This window comes from Lottia gigantea (assembly GCF_000327385.1).
Source record: "Lottia gigantea unplaced genomic scaffold LOTGIsca_75, whole genome shotgun sequence".
Lineage (NCBI taxonomy): Eukaryota > Metazoa > Mollusca > Gastropoda > Lottiidae > Lottia > Lottia gigantea.
Window position 1 is genome coordinate 766287 of NW_008710508.1, and position 12451 is coordinate 778737.

Sequence of the window (12451 nt, forward strand, 5' to 3'; positions counted from 1 at the left end):
AATTCAAAAATAATTCTGATTGACATGGATATAATCTATAAAGGAGTTAATCAGTAAAACTGTTCTGTTTACTATTCTATTTATCTTTTTGACAGTCAATAGAACTATTCTGTTTATCTTTTTGACAGTCAGTAGAACTATTCTGTTTATCGACAGTCAATAGATCTATTCTGTTTATCTTTTTGACAGTCAGTAGATCTATTCTGTTTATCTGTTTGACAGTCAGTAGATCTATTCTGTTTATCTGTTTGACAATCAGTAGAATTACCCTGTTTATCTTTTTTTACAATCAGTAGAATTACTCTGTGTATATTCTGTGATCTTCGATCACGGGGTGCACAATTGTACACTTGTAAATACCATGAGTTCATATTAGTACATGGTATATCACTGATATTTTATACTATGTATCATTTATAACAACCTGTTATATACTACTTCAACCCAGTTTCAGATTTCTAGGTCATAATCAATTGAGAACTTTTAAAATCGCTGCTGAGACTAGTTCAGAGTTACAAGGGAAAAGCCTTTTTGTCTCATGATCTCCAGATTGTGCTGTTTGTTTTTATTGAGATAAACTATTTCATTTTGATAGAATAGCCATCTTATTGAAATGTTTTGAGCTTTGTGTCGGTAAATTGTCCTTCGCAGGAATTTTTCGAAATTGGATGCGTACATTTGTACACAATGTGTTAATTTCTCTGTAATATTCCACTTTTTACCTCAGAACGTGTTATTTCTTTTTCCGATTGATGTTTTAGCATTATTTTGTTATTGCTTTGAACAAAAAATTTTTAAATTGCTAATTTTTGTATAAATTGCTTATAAATGATTAATTTATCATCAAGGGCGTGACTGAGAGGGGAGAGTCAGTAGAACTATTCTGTCTTTTCCACAGACAGTAGAGCTATTCTGTTCTTTTTTTTCCCTTTTGGGGGAGGGGGAGTGTTGGGGGTGGTTGACAGACAGTAGGACTATTCTGTTTATCTTTTTTTGACAGTCAATAGATCTATTCTGGTTATCTTTTTATAGTCAGTAGAATTATTCTGTTTATTATGTACCATCATATATATCATATTCTGTTAAGCAGTCAGTAGAACTATTAAGTTAATCAAACAGTAGAACCATTCTGTTAATCAATCAGCATATTAACTCTGTTTATTAGTTAGTAGAACTATCCTGTTTATGCATATACCAGTCAGTAAAACTATTATCATAAAATCTATTGTTAAACAGTCAATAGGACTATTTAGGTAATCAAACAGTAAACCCATTCTGTTTATCAATAAGCATATTTATCATGTTTACTGTTATCTGTTTAAATGTAGAACAACCATTTTCTTTATCTTTGTACAACCTGTAGACCCATTTTCTTAATAAATAGTGTTTCATAGAATCGATCATTTAGATTAATTGTTTGCCGAGAAATGTGTTATTGTCATGCTAATAACTAGCATCATTTGGTATATTTAACGATTTTTATCACAATCGACCTGATCATGAAGTTAAGATATGACATCATTAAATGAAACATTTTTTTTCTATATGGTCCTATTAAAGCAATTTCTTAAAGATTCATGCGCCAAATGACATAAGAGTCTGACTTTGAACAATATTAAATTGAATCATTCCCTTGGCTAAACCGTTTTAATGAACTCGGTCATTTACGCTATTTAGCATCTCTCACCTTTAATGAATTCAATGGGCTACAGAGACTAATGGTTTTGCGTCAAAACATTTTTTCAAGTTTTAATAAAAGAAACCCTTATTATATCGATATTTTTTTTAATTCTTTGGATTTGCAACGGAACTCATGTAAAGGTATTTCACTTTTTAGACAAACGATTATTTTATATAGGTTTTCAAAAGTTGATAAAGTCTTTTTCTCTTTGAATTATATAGTAGGTCTAATATCTTTTTTTCGTCAATGAAAACATACAAATGTTCAATTATCATTGGTAGAGAGATGCACATATCCAATAATATTCTTTTTAAAGCCTTTCAAATTTTCTCTATAGATATAATAATCATAATGATTAATTAATACTGTACAGTAACTGATTCGATCATCTATAATCGTGAGGTTTTTTGTGTTTTTGTCGCGTTTTATCACTACATGTATTAAGTAAAACATCAGGTTTGTGGATTTAAAGTTACTTTAGAAACCATGTCTCTGCTTAGTTTAAGGTTGTCACAAGTAAAGAATCACAGATAAGGATTCCATGCCTTTTCAACAACAAATTCTATTTCATTTCGTAAACATTTCTTAAACTCAGTTCTTCTCTTTGAGTTCAATTTATTTTAATTTGATATAAAATTTTTTTTTACTCATTAATTTAATTATACAGTGGTGTACCCTATATTTGTGCATATAAGGATCCAATACCGAATTTATTCAAAAAATTTTGTCTTAGATGTTTCTTCGGATATTATATAAAATAATTAAAATTGGTTTGATACGATTTTCTTTATGAATCTCTCACTTTAACCCATATTTCATGAGTAACCAACTCGAAAACAGAGGCAAAATGCGTCACCTATTTTCGTATACAATGTTTGATCTATTGTCAGAAAAAAACACGTTGTTTAGTGGTATAAATATCATTTCTTAGTATTTATCTTTAATATCAATTCATTATAACTAATGACAATTCGTATCAAAATAAGATAAGTAAAACGCAAGAGTAATTTATTGCTAAAATTCATTGAAACAACATAAGAATATGGCCCACATTGGGTTCCATAGAATTTTTCTGATGACTTGGAATCCGCTAGTTTGTCACCTGACTCACTAGAATATATTCTAGCAGATGACACTTGCAATTGAGAATTATAAGGAAATTTGTCCGATAAATAATTGTGACATTTGGTAATAACTGAAATCCGCCATTGTGTTTATATGAGAAATAAATAATAAATTTGACATTGCTTTGTAACGATAGGTATCTGTCGAGATAACCCATGCAAATGTGGAGATTGCGCGAGGTCGCACATGTAACTTATTTATCATTTCCGGAGATGCACGAAAGTTGTTTCGCACTACTCAATTTCCCTACAAATATATTTCAACCAATAACAATTATTAAAATACATAAAATTATCAAATTCACACTGCCCTGGAGTTGAAAGGAAAAAAGGCAAAAATTAATTCAAAACCCGTTCTTTCAATATTGTTACTTAATTTGAACTGATTGCATCAGATAAAATTCCATCACTTAAGAAATTGAAATTGTAACCTCTAATTAGTCTTCAAGTCAAATCTGATCAAGGGCAATAACTCAAAAACCATTCATCCAATAGTTGCCTCATTCGAACTTGACCGAGATGTGATACAATATCTACATGCCTAGTTTCATCAAGATCTGATAAAAAAAAACTGTAGCCTTTAATGTGACGCATTTTTATACGCCCACATGAAATGGTGGTGTGGGGGGGGGGTAGGGGGGGGGCGTCGGGGCGTATATTGTCGTCACCCATGTCCGTCCGACCGCCCGTCCACAATTTCTCGTAAACACTTTACAATTCTTGACTGATTTTGACGAAACTTGGTATGATTGTTTGTAATCGCCCAAGGATGAATCCTATTGAAAATCAGAAAAATCAAAATATAGCCTACTTAGTATGAGTTAGTGCTAAGTGCTGGAACGATATATAGGTGAATCGATGTATCGCGATACGACATGCCACGATAAGCGTATCGTGACGTCGTGTATCGGTTCTTGGCGATAAAAAGTCTTTTTATTCCTTAAAAAAGTGTGGATTTTTATAAGTTTTATAATACATATAACAATTTTTTTCACGAAAATTGTTAGAAACTTTTTATAAGACAGTGGACGCTAACCACTTCTATCAACTATATTACCAAATATCACAGTTTTAAAGTAATGAATAAATAGAAACTTATTACCCCATAATGCAATATGTATCGTATCGTGACCCTTGTATCGCGATACGTATCGTATTGTGACATAATTGACGATATCCAGCACTAGTTATTGCCCTTGTTGTTGAAAACAAGTTCAATTTTTAGCTCTGAAACACTCAAGAAGGCACAATTCAGACAATGACAGATTTTGACAAAACTTGGTGTGAGGTGTCAACTATCTGCGGGTGTGACTTTTGATTTTTCTACAACTTGGTGATAGGACCATAAGAAGGTGCGTTTCTGTAGAAATAGTTAAAACCTTAAAATCATCGGGTTCCCTCGCTCCTAGTTTAAAGGTGCTGAGAAGGAATCTGTAAGGAATCTGTAAGTTCTTCTAATGGTCGGAGATAGCTTTGGGATCCATTGAATATCGTCCCCTCTGACCTTAATAATGGCATCTGCTGCTGGAATAATGGTTGTGTTCGGCGGAGCACTGTTGGCCATCAAAGAGTTGAATTTCTCTAAGTTTTTGCTGCCAACTTTATTCTTCAGTTGGAAAGTATGAGCAGTGGGTATAAGGATGATAAAGATAAGCTAAAGAAGTAAGATTGGTCATTTTTTTAAAGATATTCCAATTAAGAGGGGCGGTTTAGGTATCCCCTCTCCTCCCGGAAAACTTGTGAATTGTACGTATTACAGCAGTGCTTTCTGTAGAGTTATTGCTATCTTTACGCCCATTGGAAGCCTGGAAACACGATTTTCTGAAGCCTTTCCTGACATTTCCTGGCGAATTTAAGGCTTATTTGTATAGATACAGTGGGACCACTACAAGAAAATTTTGAGAATTTGACGCCCAGAAACGCGATTTCCTGACATTTCTGGTGAATGTAAGGTTTATTTTATAGGGACTGTGCGGCCACCACAAGAAAATTTTGAGAATATGACGCCCGGAAACGTGATTTCCTGACAATCCCCAGCGAATTTAAGGTTCAAGATTATTTGTATAGGTCCTGTGGTATGCCGCTGAGAAAATTTTGAGAATTAGACGCCAAGAAACGCAGTTTCCTGACATTTCTCGACGAATTTAAGCCTTAAGATTATCTATAACAAAGACTCCACTCGATTCAGTAAAATGAATTATTGGGACAGAAATAGTTTTTGGTCAGTTTTCAGGACAAGTGAACAGTTTTTTTGGGCCGTGGCTATTTACCACGGCGACGTAACTAAAATTAGTCATGATTTGATATTCCTTTCCGCAAAAATTACTTAAAACTACCTAAAGAACGATTTTGAATTCAAAAACTCATCATGTTCATCAAAAATTCGCTTTTTGAAAAAAAAAGTGGTGTTTGTTTACAAATAAATGTCAAGGCCGACATTGAAGAGTTCACGGTTCAAGGCTGAATACTTCTCAATTCAAACCTATCTAAAAAGTTCCTAGTTGAATGAAATTTAGTGTACATTCATTTGCTCTTTCGGCAACAGATCTTAAATAAAAATTAGTCAAAATTTATTTTTAACTTTGTTAATGAATTGGCAAGTAACTAAAGTGGCATATTTAGAGGGTAGTTCCCTCTAAAAGCCAAAAAGCCCCTGATCACCGTCAATGAAATCTTGGCTAAGCCACTGAGTAAGTAATGTATATTTCCACAAAATGTTTAGATATGTGTTATATTGTCGAAGTTGGTCATTTATGAATTAAAAAATATTGACTTGCTAGTCTTTCATTCAAACCATTTCCAATTTGTTGTCCAGAAACTTGCCTTCACTAACACGTGTTGTTTCTCCAAACGATTCTATATTCCTTAAAGTGTCCAGAATTAACATGAACATCGAAACAAAGAAATGAATTATTTAAAAACCGCAATTCCTTAAAATTCTCAAGAAAGTGGTAACAAGGCCCACTTTTCAACTCGATTCATGCAGCATTGAACAATATTAATGCACCTAGTCTCAGAAACGGGATTTTTTTGGCTAAGCAAATCAGTTCTAGTATTCACAGATCATCGTCAAAATTTGAGCCTTCAAACTCACGTGTGTCCAGAATTATCCGTGTTTGAAACTAGTATATAGAAGAGATCAGTAATAGTACAGGTATTGACAATGTTTGACTGTAGTTTGTAGTAGAGGTTAGTAATAATACAGATATTGACAATGTTTGACTGTAGTATGTAGTAGAGGTTAGTAATAATACAGATATTGACAATGTTTGACTGTAGTTTGTAGTAGAGGTAATGATACAGATATTGATAGTGTTTGACTGTAGTATATAGTAGAGTTTAGAAATGATACATAATTATATTATATTGATACTTTTTGATTGTAGTATGTAGTAGAGGTCAGTAATGATACATGCATTGATAGTGTCTGGCTGTAGTATGTAGTTAAGGTCAGTTATGATACAGATATTGCTAGTGTTTGATTAGTATGTAGTCAAAGTCAGGAAAAATACAGATATTGATAGTATTTGACTGTAGTATGTTGTCTAGGTCAGTAATGATACAGATCTTGATAGTGTTTGACTGTAGTATTTAGTAGAGTGTAGTAATGATACAGATCTTGATAGTGTTTGACTGTAGTATGTAGAAGAGGTCAGAAATGATACAGATATTGATAGTGTTTGATTGTAGTATGTTGCCTAGGTCAGTAATGATGCAGATATTGATACTGTTTGACTGTAGTGTGTAATCGAGGTCAGTAATGATACTGATATTGATAGTGTTTGACTGTAGTATGTAGTAGAGGTCAGTAATGTTACAGATATTGATAGTGTTTTGCTGCTATGTATCGAGGTCAGTAATAATACAGATATCGATAGTGCTTGACTGTAGTTTGTAGTAGCGATCAGTAATGATACAGATATTGACAGTGTTTGACTGTAGTATGTAGTAGAGGTTAAAAATGATACAGATATTGGTAGTGTTTGACTGTAGTATGTAGTAGCGATCAGTAATGATACAGATATTGACAGTGTTTGACTGTAGTATGTAGTAGAGGTTAATAATGATACAGATATTGATAGTGTTTGACTGTAGTATGTAGTAGAGGTCAGTAATGATACAGATATTGACAGTGTTTGACTGTAGTTTGTAGTAGAGGTTAATAATGATACAGATATTGATAGTGTTTAACTGTAGTGTGTTGTAGAGGTTAATAATGATACAGATATTGATAGTGTTTGACTGTAGTATGTAGTAGAAGTAAGTAATGACACAGATGTAGATTAATACTACAATCAAACACTATTAATATAATATGTATTATTACTAATCTCCACTATACACTACAGTCATACGTTATCAATATCTGTATTATTACTGACATAGACTACATACTACAACCAGGCACTATCAATATATGTATTATTACTGACCTAGACTACAAATTACAATCAGGCACTAACAATATATGTATTATTACTGACCTAGACTACATACTACAATCAGGCACTATCAATATATGTATTATTACTGACCTAGACTACAAATTACAATCAGGCACTAACAATATATGTATTATATATAGACACAGCTTTATGGAACAACAATCACTGGTTAAAGTTTTATGCAACGTTTCGACGTGTTTCCCCCGTCGTCCTCAGGCACATAATGAGAAGAAGTGATGGGCAAACTATATATACATTAATGCTTATTATTTAGAACACACAAGAGATAAATGGTTTATTGATACATTACATTAAATTTTAACAGGTACAATAAGAGGTACATAATTCTTAGAATAACATACAGGCTGATTAAGTAAAATAATTGAAATAAAGTAAATGAATTAAAAAAGATTAATTGAAGATGACATAAACAACTATTGCTGGTATTGGAGTCTTTTATTAATAGAAATTATATTGTTTTAAATAACTATGGTTAAAGTTGAAAATGTTTATTAAATTGGATACATTTATGAATATGAATGATTACAAGTTGATAAGTTTATCATATACATGCGATAAACGAACACCTTCATCTCTGTTAAGGTCAGACTGGTATCTTCTGATTTGGATACCTTCATGAAGTCTCCTGATTTTATCTATGTGCTTATTGATTGTCAGTATGTTGTTGTTGTCAAAGTTGACTTTATCTCCTGTTTTCCTTCCCATAGCAAGATGTTCAGCCACAGCAGATAGCTAAGCGGGTTGATGGTCTATTGGGATTAGGCTGTTGGTTGGTTGGTTTTGCCATTAATACTGATTGAAAAGCTTGATGTACAAAGGTTGGGGGGTAGTTGTTGTGCAAGAAAAATACTTTCTTGATATGTTGTAATTCTTGTTGAAAGTATTCTGGGTCACAAATCCTTTTCGCTCTTCTGACCAGTGCTGTGATGGCTGCCCTTTTGACATGTTGAGGGGTGTTGGAATGGTAGTTCACAAACTGATCTGTATGTGTAGGTTTCCTGTACACGCATGTCTTCAACTGACCGTCTTCAAAACGTTGCATAAAACTTTAACCAGTGATTGTTGTTCCATTAAGCTGTGTCTATATATCGTACTCACAATTGCTAAATGCCATTTAGACATTATTCTATGTATTATTACTGACCTAGACTACATACTAAAGTCAATATCTGTATCTTTCTTGACGTCTGGAAACAAACAATTCAGTTAGCTAAAAAGAGGGAGTCAGTCGAGTATAAGATAGTTTTTCAGGCAATGTAACATTTGCCAGCTTTGTTTAAATTAAATTTCGAAAAACAAGGGCAATACCTCATATTTGATATTTCCCATTTTTTTCAATATGGTTCATCCTTGGGCGATGTTAAACATTTGGCAGAACCGAACCCATCACCAGTTCATTATATTCAACCCTTTGCCATACACTTCTTTCAAACGTTTTTTTGGTTTTGTATACGGCTCTTCTTTAAGTGAAACAGAAAAGTAGGACGTTAACTCCATAAAAATTAATAATTCCGTCCAAATCTGCCACGAACTGTAAGAGTGTGTTCAAGCTTGAAATAGAACGCTTTTCAAAAAACAAGGAAAATAACTAATTACATAATTTTCAACACTTTTAATGAGGTTTCTAAATGGTTTTTATCAAGTTTTATGTAAATTTATCTAAATTTATCAATAATTGTGCCTTTTACATTTACTAGCTAAAGAACAAGTTATATTGTGATAGGGTTCATCGTTCGGTGATTTCACTAAGTGTCGTCCAAATCGTTAAGAATTGTGCCTTCTCGAGTATTTTCACGCTACAGGCTGAACTCATTTCCATAACAATCAAAACAATGAAAATCATTCATAATAATCACTCATATCAAATTAGATGTTGTTTTCCTTGCAACAGCAGTCCAAATATAGGAACAATGTCGACAAATCCTACGATAATCATCGGCCGCATTGAGTCTCCTGGCTTTAGTTTTTATGGCTAAAGTGTCGAGGTTCGCTTGGGTTTGTCGTGTTGAAGGCACCAGAAATGCTGAAACTTTATAATTCTTGTCCTACAATAGTTAGTCGCACCTTACACCTCAGGGGATGAAACGAAACCCAGACTGGGAACCAGGAATATACAATATTATAGCTTGGAATTTAAAAATTCAATAAAAGTCTGTCAAAAGTATAGCTTTAAAATGTATATATAAACAAATTGCTGACGCAATCCTTATGGTTCACATCAGAGTCGTGTATATACGGATTTGGTTCACATCATATGGCGATTGTAGAGATGTTTTGGACTGTGAAATTTAGCGTCCAAAATGCCCGAAACCCACAGTCACCGATATTAAATATGGCGGATATTTTCCTTCGCTAGTGATATTAAAATGCTTATTTGAGTGAGCTAACAATGTGAAATGTGCACAATATTTATATTTTTGAAACTTAAAAAGTGTGATTTTTTTAAATATTCAAAAAAATTGGATGAAATCCAACAAATGAAAAAAAAACGTGGTAAAATTTAAATACCACGTTTTCTCTCCATAGACTAATATGGTGACATTTGCTTAATTTAACAAGTTACCACGCCGTGGTATATAACTGTAAGGGTACTCATGACTATTTACCACGCTTACCACATCAGTGGTAAATAGCCACTGCCGTTTTTTTTTTTAAGATTGACACGACAATTAAAAGGAAATAAACACAAGTTATTCTTCTCTGACTCTGAATAATGCAATAATTGTTCAAACTATTTTAGCAACATGAAATAAGCCTACAATTATCTCTCTTAGAGCTACCCTCAATGTACAATATATCGATACCCAGGTTTTTATGTTTGCCTTGACCCAAGACTCTATAAAACTAAGACCCATAGGACTATAAAACTAAGACCCAAAGCACGATGAAACTGAAATCCAACTATAAAACTAAGACCCATAGAACTATAAAAGTAGCCTAAGACCCATCTAGAAAATTAAGACCCACAGGACTATAAAACTAAGACCCAACTAGAAACTGAAAAATAATGTTTTTGAGCGTGTTTTACTATAGTGTGTGGCATAGATTTAAGTGGCCAGACCATTTTTTTATGAATCGTATCTTTGTACTTTTGAAAAGACGACTCAAAAATGCTGAACACCTTACATCTACTACACACACCGGTGAATCAAGTTCAAAAAAACTTTTTTTCTTCTTTCTTGTTGGGTCTTACTTTCCTAGTTGGGTCTTAGTTTTATAGAGTCTTAGATCTTATGTCTTAGTTTTATAGACACTAAAAACGGGTCTGTTCTAGAGCAGAATGAATGAATGAATAAATGGAGTTTTACGTCCTACATTTCTACACCATGTGGGCTAATGAAGACGGGCAACGCCATGCAGGGTGCAATGAGGGAAATTTTGCTAGGACGGGGACATTAGCCTGCTCTTTTTCGATTTCCAACTGTCGAGGTATCTTTAACGTGCACAGCCTGTAGCGCACGGGGCCTCGGTTTATTGTCCCATCCGAACGACAGGGGGAAAAATCCGAAGGTATTATCTCGACCTATGCCGGGATTGAACCCTGGATCTTCGGGTTAGCGAGCGAGCGTCTAACTCACTGAGCAACCGCGAGCAGAATAGAGAACACAGTTTTCATCTGATTTTAATAAATAAAATTGGTGTGAGTTTCATTTTGCTAAATTTTACAGTAATTGATGTTATTGCCCTTGAAAACGAGTCAAATGTTTTTGTGAGCTCAATAGAAGTTACAATTTTCAATGGATTTTAATGAAAAATTTGGTGTGATCATTAAATATTAATAAGATCAAGTTCAAATTTATGATTTTTCGATGAAAAGTTTTTGATGTTATTGTCCTCAACTTAGTAAAAATGTGTTTGTGAGCTAATTAGAGACTAGTCCGAAACATCCGGCTATTCCAGCCTCTGATAGATATTTTGACAACTAGAGTAGCCTATAGGCAGAAAAATTAGGCTCTGATTTTCCACACCTACACGAAGATTTGTGTTTTTTTAACATAGGCCTAATATTAAATTACCTCTACGTTGACTGTAAATAAATGTTGGACATCACCATATCTTTCGTTTTGTTAGTATCACGTGACTCTTGTGAGCCTTGAACTTTTGGCATGCAGTTTTAAATGGCCAACGAGAGATCAGTTTCGTTAAAAAAAAATATGATTGCATGACTGAACAACAAAAACAACTATCTTTCCGAATATTTGTTGGTTCACACCAACGATTCAAATAAGTAGGATAAAAACCAGCACCTTCAGAGCTGCGGAAAAATTCACGAAACCAAGCTTAGTCATTCTGTCTCTTCCAACCGACAACTTTCAAAATAGCTTTCAGAGGCTGGTTGATATTTCGGTCTTATTAGAGACTATAGGTGTCATCTGATTTTATGAATTTGGTGTCATGATTTGGCTTATAATGATGATAATTTAGTCAAGTTCGAATTCGACGATTTTTCGATGAATGACTTTTACATTATTTCCTTGAATTATAGAATATCTTTAAAAATTTGAAAAAAAAATCAGAGAAGTATAATTTTGGTAATTTTCTTTATTTGGGTTATTGCTATTGATTTGAAAATATTTTGTGGAAAAACTTAGCATAAAAAATTGAAAGTAAATTTTATATATATTGGCTATGAAAACAACAAATGCATTATGAAGATATTTAAAATAATTAAATTCGTATATTAGTCACTAAAGACTGTTATTTCTGACAGCTGCAAGTGAGCATATGATAAGCCCTACCTTGCCTCGCAAGCTATCTTGTCGGCAAAATTGTTACACCTAATAAATTTGGAAATAATATTAACCTACTTTAACTTTAAAAATGCGGAAATTTGCTTCCCTAAAATTGAATTTTCCATATTAAATTTTATTTTAACATTGCTCGAATCACTATGCACATCTTAATTTTGTGTCTCGTTTTGTTGGACTGGTTCTTTGTCGTGCACTACAAAGACTAAGAGGTTTGTATATGGGCCAGTTAATGATAATAAAATCGATTCCTTCCGTTTCCAAAGAAAACAATATTTCAAATAGGCCTAAGTACTATACTTTCAAGCTACCAGTGTCGTGTATATAGAGTCTCTATAGACTAAAGTGGTCTTCTTTTTCTAAATTGCATTACGTCCCTTGAAAACGTTTTCAATCTTGTAAAACCAAATAAAATGTTGTAAATAAAAATAA